General features: G+C 44.3%; 41 non-coding genes and 2 pseudogenes across 41 annotated transcripts; all 43 read left to right on the forward strand.

Moving 5' to 3' along the window:
* Window positions 1-84: 84 nt before the first annotated feature.
* Window positions 85-203, forward strand: LOC144404729 (5S ribosomal RNA). The gene has a single exon (XR_013466671.1). It is a non-coding gene; the product is annotated as a 5S ribosomal RNA (ribosomal RNA).
* A 117-nt stretch (window positions 204-320) lies between these two features.
* Window positions 321-439, forward strand: LOC144398782 (5S ribosomal RNA). Its single transcript, XR_013460929.1, has one exon. It is a non-coding gene; the product is annotated as a 5S ribosomal RNA (ribosomal RNA).
* A 116-nt stretch (window positions 440-555) lies between these two features.
* Window positions 556-674, forward strand: LOC144390313 (5S ribosomal RNA). The gene has a single exon (XR_013454345.1). It is a non-coding gene; the product is annotated as a 5S ribosomal RNA (ribosomal RNA).
* Window positions 675-790: 116 nt separating this feature from the next.
* LOC144397784 (5S ribosomal RNA) lies at window positions 791-909 on the forward strand. The gene has a single exon (XR_013459931.1). It is a non-coding gene; the product is annotated as a 5S ribosomal RNA (ribosomal RNA).
* A 117-nt stretch (window positions 910-1026) lies between these two features.
* LOC144400851 (5S ribosomal RNA) lies at window positions 1027-1145 on the forward strand. The gene has a single exon (XR_013462786.1). It is a non-coding gene; the product is annotated as a 5S ribosomal RNA (ribosomal RNA).
* A 116-nt stretch (window positions 1146-1261) lies between these two features.
* On the forward strand, window positions 1262-1380 carry LOC144398738 (5S ribosomal RNA). The gene has a single exon (XR_013460885.1). It is a non-coding gene; the product is annotated as a 5S ribosomal RNA (ribosomal RNA).
* A 117-nt stretch (window positions 1381-1497) lies between these two features.
* Window positions 1498-1616, forward strand: LOC144396861 (5S ribosomal RNA). The gene has a single exon (XR_013459007.1). It is a non-coding gene; the product is annotated as a 5S ribosomal RNA (ribosomal RNA).
* Window positions 1617-1732: 116 nt separating this feature from the next.
* Window positions 1733-1851, forward strand: LOC144404730 (5S ribosomal RNA). Its single transcript, XR_013466672.1, has one exon. It is a non-coding gene; the product is annotated as a 5S ribosomal RNA (ribosomal RNA).
* A 116-nt stretch (window positions 1852-1967) lies between these two features.
* LOC144404731 (5S ribosomal RNA) lies at window positions 1968-2086 on the forward strand. The gene has a single exon (XR_013466673.1). It is a non-coding gene; the product is annotated as a 5S ribosomal RNA (ribosomal RNA).
* A 117-nt stretch (window positions 2087-2203) lies between these two features.
* LOC144399875 (5S ribosomal RNA) lies at window positions 2204-2312 on the forward strand (annotated as a pseudogene).
* Window positions 2313-2429: 117 nt separating this feature from the next.
* LOC144400010 (5S ribosomal RNA) lies at window positions 2430-2538 on the forward strand (annotated as a pseudogene).
* A 117-nt stretch (window positions 2539-2655) lies between these two features.
* Window positions 2656-2774, forward strand: LOC144404732 (5S ribosomal RNA). Its single transcript, XR_013466674.1, has one exon. It is a non-coding gene; the product is annotated as a 5S ribosomal RNA (ribosomal RNA).
* Window positions 2775-2890: 116 nt separating this feature from the next.
* On the forward strand, window positions 2891-3009 carry LOC144404733 (5S ribosomal RNA). The gene has a single exon (XR_013466675.1). It is a non-coding gene; the product is annotated as a 5S ribosomal RNA (ribosomal RNA).
* Window positions 3010-3126: 117 nt separating this feature from the next.
* Window positions 3127-3245, forward strand: LOC144399080 (5S ribosomal RNA). Its single transcript, XR_013461225.1, has one exon. It is a non-coding gene; the product is annotated as a 5S ribosomal RNA (ribosomal RNA).
* Window positions 3246-3362: 117 nt separating this feature from the next.
* On the forward strand, window positions 3363-3481 carry LOC144404734 (5S ribosomal RNA). Its single transcript, XR_013466676.1, has one exon. It is a non-coding gene; the product is annotated as a 5S ribosomal RNA (ribosomal RNA).
* A 116-nt stretch (window positions 3482-3597) lies between these two features.
* Window positions 3598-3716, forward strand: LOC144404736 (5S ribosomal RNA). The gene has a single exon (XR_013466678.1). It is a non-coding gene; the product is annotated as a 5S ribosomal RNA (ribosomal RNA).
* Window positions 3717-3833: 117 nt separating this feature from the next.
* LOC144404737 (5S ribosomal RNA) lies at window positions 3834-3952 on the forward strand. The gene has a single exon (XR_013466679.1). It is a non-coding gene; the product is annotated as a 5S ribosomal RNA (ribosomal RNA).
* A 116-nt stretch (window positions 3953-4068) lies between these two features.
* On the forward strand, window positions 4069-4187 carry LOC144397102 (5S ribosomal RNA). The gene has a single exon (XR_013459247.1). It is a non-coding gene; the product is annotated as a 5S ribosomal RNA (ribosomal RNA).
* A 117-nt stretch (window positions 4188-4304) lies between these two features.
* On the forward strand, window positions 4305-4423 carry LOC144404738 (5S ribosomal RNA). Its single transcript, XR_013466680.1, has one exon. It is a non-coding gene; the product is annotated as a 5S ribosomal RNA (ribosomal RNA).
* A 116-nt stretch (window positions 4424-4539) lies between these two features.
* Window positions 4540-4658, forward strand: LOC144397065 (5S ribosomal RNA). Its single transcript, XR_013459210.1, has one exon. It is a non-coding gene; the product is annotated as a 5S ribosomal RNA (ribosomal RNA).
* Window positions 4659-4775: 117 nt separating this feature from the next.
* LOC144404739 (5S ribosomal RNA) lies at window positions 4776-4894 on the forward strand. The gene has a single exon (XR_013466681.1). It is a non-coding gene; the product is annotated as a 5S ribosomal RNA (ribosomal RNA).
* A 117-nt stretch (window positions 4895-5011) lies between these two features.
* On the forward strand, window positions 5012-5130 carry LOC144404740 (5S ribosomal RNA). Its single transcript, XR_013466682.1, has one exon. It is a non-coding gene; the product is annotated as a 5S ribosomal RNA (ribosomal RNA).
* Window positions 5131-5246: 116 nt separating this feature from the next.
* On the forward strand, window positions 5247-5365 carry LOC144397066 (5S ribosomal RNA). Its single transcript, XR_013459211.1, has one exon. It is a non-coding gene; the product is annotated as a 5S ribosomal RNA (ribosomal RNA).
* A 117-nt stretch (window positions 5366-5482) lies between these two features.
* On the forward strand, window positions 5483-5601 carry LOC144404741 (5S ribosomal RNA). Its single transcript, XR_013466683.1, has one exon. It is a non-coding gene; the product is annotated as a 5S ribosomal RNA (ribosomal RNA).
* A 117-nt stretch (window positions 5602-5718) lies between these two features.
* Window positions 5719-5837, forward strand: LOC144404742 (5S ribosomal RNA). Its single transcript, XR_013466684.1, has one exon. It is a non-coding gene; the product is annotated as a 5S ribosomal RNA (ribosomal RNA).
* A 116-nt stretch (window positions 5838-5953) lies between these two features.
* LOC144404743 (5S ribosomal RNA) lies at window positions 5954-6072 on the forward strand. Its single transcript, XR_013466685.1, has one exon. It is a non-coding gene; the product is annotated as a 5S ribosomal RNA (ribosomal RNA).
* Window positions 6073-6189: 117 nt separating this feature from the next.
* LOC144404744 (5S ribosomal RNA) lies at window positions 6190-6308 on the forward strand. Its single transcript, XR_013466686.1, has one exon. It is a non-coding gene; the product is annotated as a 5S ribosomal RNA (ribosomal RNA).
* Window positions 6309-6424: 116 nt separating this feature from the next.
* Window positions 6425-6543, forward strand: LOC144397103 (5S ribosomal RNA). The gene has a single exon (XR_013459248.1). It is a non-coding gene; the product is annotated as a 5S ribosomal RNA (ribosomal RNA).
* A 117-nt stretch (window positions 6544-6660) lies between these two features.
* Window positions 6661-6779, forward strand: LOC144404745 (5S ribosomal RNA). The gene has a single exon (XR_013466687.1). It is a non-coding gene; the product is annotated as a 5S ribosomal RNA (ribosomal RNA).
* Window positions 6780-6895: 116 nt separating this feature from the next.
* On the forward strand, window positions 6896-7014 carry LOC144397068 (5S ribosomal RNA). Its single transcript, XR_013459213.1, has one exon. It is a non-coding gene; the product is annotated as a 5S ribosomal RNA (ribosomal RNA).
* A 117-nt stretch (window positions 7015-7131) lies between these two features.
* LOC144404747 (5S ribosomal RNA) lies at window positions 7132-7250 on the forward strand. Its single transcript, XR_013466689.1, has one exon. It is a non-coding gene; the product is annotated as a 5S ribosomal RNA (ribosomal RNA).
* A 116-nt stretch (window positions 7251-7366) lies between these two features.
* On the forward strand, window positions 7367-7485 carry LOC144404748 (5S ribosomal RNA). The gene has a single exon (XR_013466690.1). It is a non-coding gene; the product is annotated as a 5S ribosomal RNA (ribosomal RNA).
* A 117-nt stretch (window positions 7486-7602) lies between these two features.
* LOC144404749 (5S ribosomal RNA) lies at window positions 7603-7721 on the forward strand. The gene has a single exon (XR_013466691.1). It is a non-coding gene; the product is annotated as a 5S ribosomal RNA (ribosomal RNA).
* Window positions 7722-7838: 117 nt separating this feature from the next.
* On the forward strand, window positions 7839-7957 carry LOC144399627 (5S ribosomal RNA). Its single transcript, XR_013461773.1, has one exon. It is a non-coding gene; the product is annotated as a 5S ribosomal RNA (ribosomal RNA).
* A 116-nt stretch (window positions 7958-8073) lies between these two features.
* On the forward strand, window positions 8074-8192 carry LOC144404750 (5S ribosomal RNA). The gene has a single exon (XR_013466692.1). It is a non-coding gene; the product is annotated as a 5S ribosomal RNA (ribosomal RNA).
* Window positions 8193-8309: 117 nt separating this feature from the next.
* On the forward strand, window positions 8310-8428 carry LOC144404751 (5S ribosomal RNA). Its single transcript, XR_013466693.1, has one exon. It is a non-coding gene; the product is annotated as a 5S ribosomal RNA (ribosomal RNA).
* A 117-nt stretch (window positions 8429-8545) lies between these two features.
* Window positions 8546-8664, forward strand: LOC144404752 (5S ribosomal RNA). The gene has a single exon (XR_013466694.1). It is a non-coding gene; the product is annotated as a 5S ribosomal RNA (ribosomal RNA).
* Window positions 8665-8781: 117 nt separating this feature from the next.
* LOC144404753 (5S ribosomal RNA) lies at window positions 8782-8900 on the forward strand. The gene has a single exon (XR_013466695.1). It is a non-coding gene; the product is annotated as a 5S ribosomal RNA (ribosomal RNA).
* Window positions 8901-9017: 117 nt separating this feature from the next.
* On the forward strand, window positions 9018-9136 carry LOC144404754 (5S ribosomal RNA). The gene has a single exon (XR_013466696.1). It is a non-coding gene; the product is annotated as a 5S ribosomal RNA (ribosomal RNA).
* Window positions 9137-9253: 117 nt separating this feature from the next.
* LOC144404755 (5S ribosomal RNA) lies at window positions 9254-9372 on the forward strand. Its single transcript, XR_013466697.1, has one exon. It is a non-coding gene; the product is annotated as a 5S ribosomal RNA (ribosomal RNA).
* A 117-nt stretch (window positions 9373-9489) lies between these two features.
* On the forward strand, window positions 9490-9608 carry LOC144404756 (5S ribosomal RNA). Its single transcript, XR_013466698.1, has one exon. It is a non-coding gene; the product is annotated as a 5S ribosomal RNA (ribosomal RNA).
* Window positions 9609-9724: 116 nt separating this feature from the next.
* Window positions 9725-9843, forward strand: LOC144399546 (5S ribosomal RNA). Its single transcript, XR_013461692.1, has one exon. It is a non-coding gene; the product is annotated as a 5S ribosomal RNA (ribosomal RNA).
* A 116-nt stretch (window positions 9844-9959) lies between these two features.
* On the forward strand, window positions 9960-10078 carry LOC144399427 (5S ribosomal RNA). The gene has a single exon (XR_013461572.1). It is a non-coding gene; the product is annotated as a 5S ribosomal RNA (ribosomal RNA).
* The last annotated feature ends 108 nt before the right edge of the window (window positions 10079-10186 follow it).

A 10186-nucleotide genomic window follows, 5' to 3' on the forward strand; every position in this document is an offset into this window, starting at 1 on the left:
GGCCTTAGAAAGTGACTCCATTTCATTGTCAAAACTACAAAACCTTTGACACATTTTAAAAGATTAGGTAGAGGACATACAGTTGCTTACGGCCATACCTCTCTGGCTCCGCCTGATCTCGTCTGATCTCAGAAGCTAAGCAGAGTAGGGCCTGGTTAGTACTTGGATGGAAGACCGCCTGGGAATCCCAGGTGCCGTAAGCTTTTTCATTTCTCTCTCTGGAAGAAATCGAGAAGGCATTAGAAAGTGACTCCTTTTTCATTATCTAAACTCCAAAACCTTTGACACATTTTAAAATATTAGGAAGAGGACATACAGTTGCTTACGGCCATACCTCTCTGGCTCCGCCTGATCTCGTCTGATCTCAGAAGCTAAGCAGAGTAGGGCCTGCTTAGTACTTGGATGGAAGACCGCCTGGGAATCCCAGGTGCTGTAAGCTTTTTCATTTCGATCTGTAAAAGACACAGAGAAGAACTTAGAAAGTGACTCCATTTCATTGTCAAAACTCCAAAACCTTTGACACATTTTAAAAGATTAGGTAGAGGACATACAGTTGCTTACGGCCATACCTCTCTGGCTCCGCCTGATCTCGTCAGATCTCAGAAGCTAAGCAGAGTAGGGCCTGGTTAGTACTTGGATGGAAGACCGCCTGGGAATCCCAGGTGCTGTAAGCTTTTTCATTTCGATCTGTAAAAGACACAGAGAAGAACTTAGAAAGTGACTCCATTTCATTGTCAAAACTCCAAAACCTTTGACACATTTTAAAAGATTAGGTAGAGGACATACAGTTGCTTACGGCCATACCTCTCTGGCTCCGCCTGATCTCGTCTGATCTCAGAAGCTAAGCAGAGTAGGGCCTGGTTAGTACTTGGATGGAACACCGCCTGGGAATCCCAGGTGCCGTAAGCTTTTTCATTTCTCTCTCTGGAAGAAATCGAGAAGGCATTAGAAAGTGACTCCTTTTTCATTATCAAAACTCCAAAACCTTTGACACATTTTAAAAGATTAGGAAGAGGACATACAGTTGCTTACGGCCATACCTCTCTGGCTCCGCCTGATCTCGTCTGATCTCAGAAGCTAAGCAGAGTAGGGCCTGGGTAGTACTTGGATGGAAGACCGCCTGGGAATCCCAGGTGCTGTAAGCTTTTTCATTTCGATCTGTAAAAGACACAGAGAAGGCCTTAGAAAGTGACTCCATTTAATTGTCAAAACTACAAAACCTTTGACACATTTTAAAAGATTAGGTAGAGGACGTACAGTTGCTTACGGCCATACCTCTCTGGCTCCGCCTGATCTCGTCAGATCTCATAAGCTAAGCAGAGTAGGGCCTGGTTAGTACTTGGATGGAAGACCGCCTGGGAATCCCAGGTGCCGTAAGCTTTTTCATTTCTCTCTCTGGAAGAAATCGAGAAGACATTAGAAAGTGACTCCTTTTTCATTATCAAAACTCCAAAACCTTTGACACATTTTAAAATATTAGGAAGAGGACATACAGTTGCTTACGGCCATACCTCTCTGGCTCCGCCTGATCTCGTCTGATCTCAGAAGCTAAGCAGAGTAGGGCCTGGTTAGTACTTGGATGGAAGACCGCCTGGGAATCCCAGGTGCTGTAAGCTTTTTCATTTCTATCTGTAAAAGACACAGAGAAGGCCTTAGAAAGTGACTCCATTTCATTGTCAAAACTCCAAAACCTTTGACACATTTTAAAAGATTAGGTAGAGGACATACAGTTGCTTACGGCCATACCTCTCTGGCTCCGCCTGATCTCGTCTGATCTCAGAAGCTAAGCAGAGTAGGGCCTGGTTAGTACTTGGATGGAAGACCGCCTGGGAATCCCAGGTGCCGTAAGCTTTTTCATTTCTATCTGTAAAAGACACAGAGAAGGCCTTAGAAAGTGACTCCATTTCATTGTCAAAACTACAAAACCTTTGACACATATTAAAAGATTAGGTAGAGGACATACAGTTGCTTACGGCCATACCTCTCTGGCTCCGCCTGATCTCGTCTGATCTCAGAAGCTAAGCAGAGTAGGGCCTGGTTAGTACTTGGATGGAAGACCGCCTGGGAATCCCAGGTGCCGTAAGCTTTTTCATTTCTCTCTCTGGAAGAAATCGAGAAGGCCTTAGAAAGTGACTCCTTTTTCATTATCAAAACTCCAAAACCTTTGACACATTTTAAAAGATTAGGAAGAGGACATACAGTTGCTTACGGCCATACCTCTCTGGCTCCGCCAGATCTCAGAAGCTAAGCAGAGTAGGGCCTGGTTAGTACTTGGATGGAAGACCGCCTGGGAATCCCAGGTGCCGTAAGCTTTTTCATTTCTCTCTCTGGAAGAAATCGAGAAGGCATTAGAAAGTGACTCCTTTTTCATTATCAAAACTCCAAAACCTTTGACACATTTTAAAAGATTAGGAAGAGGACATACAGTTGCTTACGGCCATACCTCTCGGGCTCCGTCTGATCTCAGAAGCTAAGCAGAGTAGGGCCTGGTTAGTACTTGGATGTAAGACCGCCTGGGAATCCCAGGTGCCGTAAGCTTTTTCATTTCTCTCTCTGGAAGAAATTGAGAAGGCATTAGAAAGTGAATCCTTTTTCATTATCAAAACTCCAAAACCTTTGACACATTTTAAAATATTAGGAAGAGGACATACAGTTGCTTACGGCCATACCTCTCTGGCTCCGCCTGATCTCGTCTGATCTCAGAAGCTAAGCAGAGTAGGGCCTGGTTAGTACTTGGATGGAAGACCGCCTGGGAATCCCAGGTGCCGTAAGCTTTTTCAATTCTATCTGTAAAAGACACAGAGAAGGCCTTAGAAAGTGACTCCATTTAATTGTCAAAACTACAAAACCTTTGACACATTTTAAAAGATTAGGTAGAGGACATACAGTTGCTTACGGCCATACCTCTCTGGCTCCGCCTGATCTCGTCTGATCTCAGAAGCTAAGCAGAGTAGGGCCTGGTTAGTACTTGGATGGAAGACCGCCTGGGAATCCCAGGTGCCGTAAGCTTTTTCATTTCTCTCTCTGGAAGAAATTGAGAAGGCATTAGAAAGTGAATCCTTTTTCATTATCAAAACTCCAAAACCTTTGACACATTTTAAAATATTAGGAAGAGGACATACAGTTGCTTACGGCCATACCTCTCTGGCTCCGCCTGATCTCGTCTGATCTCAGAAGCTAAGCAGAGTAGGGCCTGGTTAGTACTTGGATGGAAGACCGCCTGGGAATCCCACGTGCCGTAAGCTTTTTCATTTCTCTCTCTGGAAGAAATCGAGAAGGCATTAGAAAGTGACTCCTTTTTCATTATCAAAACTCCAAAACCTTTGACACATTTTAAAAGATTAGGAAGAGGACATACAGTTGCTTACGGCCATACCTCTCTGGCTCCGCCTGATCTCGTCTGATCTCAGAAGCTAAGCAGAGTAGGGCCTGGTTAGTACTTGGATGGAAGACCGCCTGGGAATCCCAGGTGCCGTAAGCTTTTTCAATTCTATCTGTAAAAGACACAGAGAAGGCCTTAGAAAGTGACTCCATTTCATTGTCAAAACTACAAAACCTTTGACACATTTTAAAAGATTAGGTAGAGGACATACAGTTGCTTACGGCCATACCTCTCTGGCTCCGCCTGATCTCGTCTGATCTCAGAAGCTAAGCAGAGTAGGGCCTGGTTAGTACTTGGATGGAAGACCGCCTGGGAATCCCAGGTGCCGTAAGCTTTTTCATTTCTCTCTCTGGAAGAAATCGAGAAGGCATTAGAAAGTGAATCCTTTTTCATTATCAAAACTCCAAAACCTTTGACACATTTTAAAAGATTAGGAAGAGGACATACAGTTGCTTACGGCCATACCTCTCTGGCTCCGCCTGATCTCGTCTGATCTCAGAAGCTAAGCAGAGTAGGGCCTGGTTAGTACTTGGATGGAAGACCGCCTGGGAATCCCAGGTGCCGTAAGCTTTTTCATTTCTATCTGTAAAAGACACAGAGAAGGCCTTAGAAAGTGACTCCATTTCATTGTCAAAACTACAAAACCTTTGACACATTTTAAAAGATTAGGTAGAGGACATACAGTTGCTTACGGCCATACCTCTCTGGCTCCGCCTGATCTCGTCTGATCTCAGAAGCTAAGCAGAGTAGGGCCTGGTTAGTACTTGGATGGAAAACCGCCTGGGAATCCCAGGTGCCGTAAGCTTTTTCATTTCTCTCTCTGGAAGAAATCGAGAAGGCATTAGAAAGTGACTCCTTTTTCATTATCAAAACTCCAAAACCTTTGACACATTTTAAAAGATTAGGAAGAGGACATACAGTTGCTTACGGCCATACCTCTCTGGCTCCGCCTGATCTCGTCTGATCTCAGAAGCTAAGCAGAGTAGGGCCTGGTTAGTACTTGGATGGAAGACCGCCTGGGAATCCCAGGTGCCGTAAGCTTTTTCATTTCTATCTGTAAAAGACACAGAGAAGGCCTTAGAAAGTGACTCCATTTCATTGTCAAAACTACAAAACCTTTGACAAGTTTTAAAAGATTAGGAAGAGGACATACAGTTGCTTACGGCTATACCTCTCTGGCTCCGCCTGATCTCGTCTGATCTCAGAAGCTAAGCAGAGTAGGGCCTGGTTAGTACTTGGATGGAAGACCGCCTGGGAATCCCAGGTGCCGTAAGCTTTTTCATTTCTCTCTCTGGAAGAAATTGAGAAGGCATTAGAAAGTGAATCCTTTTTCATTATCAAAACTCCAAAACCTTTGACACATTTTAAAATATTAGGAAGAGGACATACAGTTGCTTACGGCCATACCTCTCTGGCTCCGCCTGATCTCGTCTGATCTCAGAAGCTAAGCAGAGTAGGGCCTGGTTAGTACTTGGATGGAAGACCGCCTGGGAATCCCAGGTGCCGTAAGCTTTTTCATTTCTCTCTCTGGAAGAAATCGAGAAGGCATTAGAAAGTGACTCCTTTTTCATTATCAAAACTCCAAAACCTTTGACACATTTTAAAAGATTAGGAAGAGGACATACAGTTGCTTACGGCCATACCTCTCTGGCTCCGCCTGATCTCGTCTGATCTCAGAAGCTAAGCAGAGTAGGGCCTGGTTAGTACTTGGATGGAAGACCGCCTGGGAATCCCAGGTGCCGTAAGCTTTTTCATTTCTATCTGTAAAAGACACAGAGAAGGCCTTAGAAAGTGACTCCATTTCATTGTCAAAACTACAAAACCTTTGACAAGTTTTAAAAGATTAGGAAGAGGACATACAGTTGCTTACGGCTATACCTCTCTGGCTCCGCCTGATCTCGTCTGATCTCAGAAGCTAAGCAGAGTAGGGCCTGGTTAGTACTTGGATGGAAGACCGCCTGGGAATCCCAGGTGCCGTAAGCTTTTTCATTTCTCTCTCTGGAAGAAATTGAGAAGGCATTAGAAAGTGAATCCTTTTTCATTATCAAAACTCCAAAACCTTTGACACATTTTAAAATATTAGGAAGAGGACATACAGTTGCTTACGGCCATACCTCTCTGGCTCCGCCTGATCTCGTCTGATCTCAGAAGCTAAGCAGAGTAGGGCCTGGTTAGTACTTGGATGGAAGACCGCCTGGGAATCCCAGGTGCCGTAAGCTTTTTCATTTCTCTCTCTGGAAGAAATCGAGAAGGCATTAGAAAGTGACTCCTTTTTCATTATCAAAACTCCAAAACCTTTGACACATTTTAAAAGATTAGGAAGAGGACATACAGTTGCTTACGGCCATACCTCTCTGGCTCCGCCTGATCTCGTCTGATCTCAGAAGCTAAGCAGAGTAGGGCCTGGTTAGTACTTGGATGGAAGACCGCCTGGGAATCCCAGGTGCCGTAAGCTTTTTCAATTCTATCTGTAAAAGACACAGAGAAGGCCTTAGAAAGTGACTCCATTTAATTGTCAAAACTACAAAACCTTTGACACATTTTAAAAGATTAGGTAGAGGACATACAGTTGCTTACGGCCATACCTCTCTGGCTCCGCCTGATCTCGTCTGATCTCAGAAGCTAAGCAGAGTAGGGCCTGGTTAGTACTTGGATGGAAGACCGCCTGGGAATCCCAGGTGCCGTAAGCTTTTTCATTTCTCTCTCTGGAAGAAATCGAGAAGGCATTAGAAAGTGACTCCTTTTTCATTATCAAAACTCCAAAACCTTTGACACATTTTAAAAGATTAGGAAGAGGACATACAGTTGCTTACGGCCATACCTCTCTGGCTCCGCCTGATCTCGTCTGATCTCAGAAGCTAAGCAGAGTAGGGCCTGGTTAGTACTTGGATGGAAGACCGCCTGGGAATCCCAGGTGCCGTAAGCTTTTTCATTTCTATCTGTAAAAGACACAGAGAAGGCCTTAGAAAGTGACTCCATTTCATTGTCAAAACTACAAAACCTTTGACACATTTTAAAAGATTAGGTAGAGGACATACAGTTGCTTACGGCCATACCTCTCTGGCTCCGCCTGATCTCGTCTGATCTCAGAAGCTAAGCAGAGTAGGGCCTGGTTAGTACTTGGATGGAAAACCGCCTGGGAATCCCAGGTGCCGTAAGCTTTTTCATTTCTCTCTCTGGAAGAAATCGAGAAGGCATTAGAAAGTGACTCCTTTTTCATTATCAAAACTCCAAAACCTTTGACACATTTTAAAAGATTAGGAAGAGGACATACAGTTGCTTACGGCCATACCTCTCTGGCTCCGCCTGATCTCGTCTGATCTCAGAAGCTAAGCAGAGTAGGGCCTGGTTAGTACTTGGATGGAAGACCGCCTGGGAATCCCAGGTGCCGTAAGCTTTTTCATTTCTATCTGTAAAAGACACAGAGAAGGCCTTAGAAAGTGACTCCATTTCATTGTCAAAACTACAAAACCTTTGACAAGTTTTAAAAGATTAGGAAGAGGACATACAGTTGCTTACGGCTATACCTCTCTGGCTCCGCCTGATCTCGTCTGATCTCAGAAGCTAAGCAGAGTAGGGCCTGGTTAGTACTTGGATGGAAGACCGCCTGGGAATCCCAGGTGCCGTAAGCTTTTTCATTTCTCTCTCTGGAAGAAATTGAGAAGGCATTAGAAAGTGAATCCTTTTTCATTATCAAAACTCCAAAACCTTTGACACATTTTAAAATATTAGGAAGAGGACATACAGTTGCTTACGGCCATACCTCTCTGGCTCCGCCTGATCTCGTCTGATCTCAGAAGCTAAGCAGAGTAGGGCCTGGTTAGTACTTGGATGGAAGACCGCCTGGGAATCCCAGGTGCCGTAAGCTTTTTCAATTCTATCTGTAAAAGACACAGAGAAGGCCTTAGAAAGTGACTCCATTTAATTGTCAAAACTACAAAACCTTTGACACATTTTAAAAGATTAGGTAGAGGACATACAGTTGCTTACGGCCATACCTCTCTGGCTCCGCCTGATCTCGTCTGATCTCAGAAGCTAAGCAGAGTAGGGCCTGGTTAGTACTTGGATGGAAGACCGCCTGGGAATCCCAGGTGCCGTAAGCTTTTTCATTTCTCTCTCTGGAAGAAATCGAGAAGGCATTAGAAAGTGACTCCTTTTTCATTATCAAAACTCCAAAACCTTTGACACATTTTAAAAGATTAGGAAGAGGACATACAGTTGCTTACGGCCATACCTCTCTGGCTCCGCCTGATCTCGTCTGATCTCAGAAGCTAAGCAGAGTAGGGCCTGGTTAGTACTTGGATGGAAGACCGCCTGGGAATCCCAGGTGCCGTAAGCTTTTTCATTTCTCTCTCTGGAAGAAATCGAGAAGGCATTAGAAAGTGACTCCTTTTTCATTATCAAAACTCCAAAACCTTTGACACATTTTAAAAGATTAGGTAGAGGACATACAGTTGCTTACGGCCATACCTCTCTGGCTCCGCCTGATCTCGTCTCATCTCAGAAGCTAAGCAGAGTAGGGCCTGGTTAGTACTTGGATGGAAGACCGCCTGGGAATCCCAGGTGCCGTAAGCTTTTTCAATTCTATCTGTAAAAGACACAGAGAAGGCCTTAGAAAGTGACTCCATTTAATTGTCAAAACTACAAAACCTTTGACACATTTTAAAAGATTAGGTAGAGGACATACAGTTGCTTACGGCCATACCTCTCTGGCTCCGCCTGATCTCGTCTGATCTCAGAAGCTAAGCAGAGTAGGGCCTGGTTAGTACTTGGATGGAAGACCGCCTGGGAATCCCAGGTGCCGTAAGCTTTTTCATTTCTCTCTCTGGAAGAAATTGAGAAGGCATTAGAAAGTGAATCCTTTTTCATTATCAAAACTCCAAAACCTTTGACACATTTTAAAATATTAGGAAGAGGACATACAGTTGCTTACGGCCATACCTCTCTGGCTCCGCCTGATCTCGTCTGATCTCAGAAGCTAAGCAGAGTAGGGCCTGGTTAGTACTTGGATGGAAGACCGCCTGGGAATCCCAGGTGCCGTAAGCTTTTTCATTTCTCTCTCTGGAAGAAATTGAGAAGGCATTAGAAAGTGAATCCTTTTTCATTATCAAAACTCCAAAACCTTTGACACATTTTAAAATATTAGGAAGAGGACATACAGTTGCTTACGGCCATACCTCTCTGGCTCCGCCTGATCTCGTCTGATCTCAGAAGCTAAGCAGAGTAGGGCCTGGTTAGTACTTGGATGGAAGACCGCCTGGGAATCCCAGGTGCCGTAAGCTTTTTCATTTCTCTCTCTGGAAGAAATCGAGAAGGCATTAGAAAGTGACTCCTTTTTCATTATCAAAACTCCAAAACCTTTGACACATTTTAAAAGATTAGGAAGAGGACATACAGTTGCTTACGGCCATACCTCTCTGGCTCCGCCTGATCTCGTCTGATCTCAGAAGCTAAGCAGAGTAGGGCCTGGTTAGTACTTGGATGGAAGACCGCCTGGGAATCCCAGGTGCCGTAAGCTTTTTCATTTCTCTCTCTGGAAGAAATCGAGAAGGCATTAGAAAGTGACTCCTTTTTCATTATCAAAACTCCAAAACCTTTGACACATTTTAAAAGATTAGGAAGAGGACATACAGTTGCTTACGGCCATACCTCTCTGGCTCCGCCTGATCTCGTCTGATCTCAGAAGCTAAGCAGAGTAGGGCCTGGTTAGTACTTGGATGGAAGACCGCCTGGGAATCCCAGGTGCCGTAAGCTTTTTCATTTCTCTCTCTGGAAGAAATTGAGAAGGCATTAGAAAGTGAATCCTTTTTCATTATCAAAACTCCAAAACCTTTGACACATTTTAAAATATTAGGAAGAGGACATACAGTTGCTTACGGCCATACCTCTCTGGCTCCGCCTGATCTCGTCTGATCTCAGAAGCTAAGCAGAGTAGGGCCTGGTTAGTACTTGGATGGAAGACCGCCTGGGAATCCCAGGTGCCGTAAGCTTTTTCATTTCTCTCTCTGGAAGAAATCGAGAAGGCATTAGAAAGTGACTCCTTTTTCATTATCAAAACTCCAAAACCTTTGACACATTTTAAAAGATTAGGAAGAGGACATACAGTTGCTTACGGCCATACCTCTCTGGCTCCGCCTGATCTCGTCTGATCTCAGAAGCTAAGCAGAGTAGGGCCTGGTTAGTACTTGGATGGAAGACCGCCTGGGAATCCCAGGTGCCGTAAGCTTTTTCAATTCTATCTGTAAAAGACACAGAGAAGGCCTTAGAAAGTGACTCCATTTAATTGTCAAAACTACAAAACCTTTGACACATTTTAAAAGATTAGGAAGAGGACATACAGTTGCTTACGGCCATACCTCTCTGGCTCCGCCTGATCTGGTCTGATCTCAGAAGCTAAGCAGTGTAGGGCCTGGTTAGTACTTGGATGGAAGACCGCCTGGGAATCCCAGGTGCTGTAAGCTTTTTCATTTCGATCTGTAAAAGACACAGAGAAGAACTTAGAAAGTGACTCCATTTCATTGTCAAAACTCCAAAACCTTTGACACATTTTAAAAGATTAGGTAGAGGACATACAGTTGCTTATGGCCATACCTCTCTGGCTCCGCCTGATCTCGTCTGATCTCAGAAGCTAAGCAGAGTAGGGCCTGGTTAGTACTTGGATGGAAGACCGCCTGGGAATCCCATGTGCTGTAAGCTTTTTCATTTCGATCTGTAAAAGACACAGAGAAGGCCTTAGAAAGTGACTCCATTTAATTGTCAAAACTACAAAACCTTTGACACATTTTAAAAGATTAGGTAGAGGAC

This window comes from Gasterosteus aculeatus, chromosome 2 (assembly GCF_964276395.1).
Source record: "Gasterosteus aculeatus chromosome 2, fGasAcu3.hap1.1, whole genome shotgun sequence".
In the NCBI taxonomy this organism is placed as follows: Eukaryota; Metazoa; Chordata; class Actinopteri; order Perciformes; family Gasterosteidae; genus Gasterosteus; species Gasterosteus aculeatus.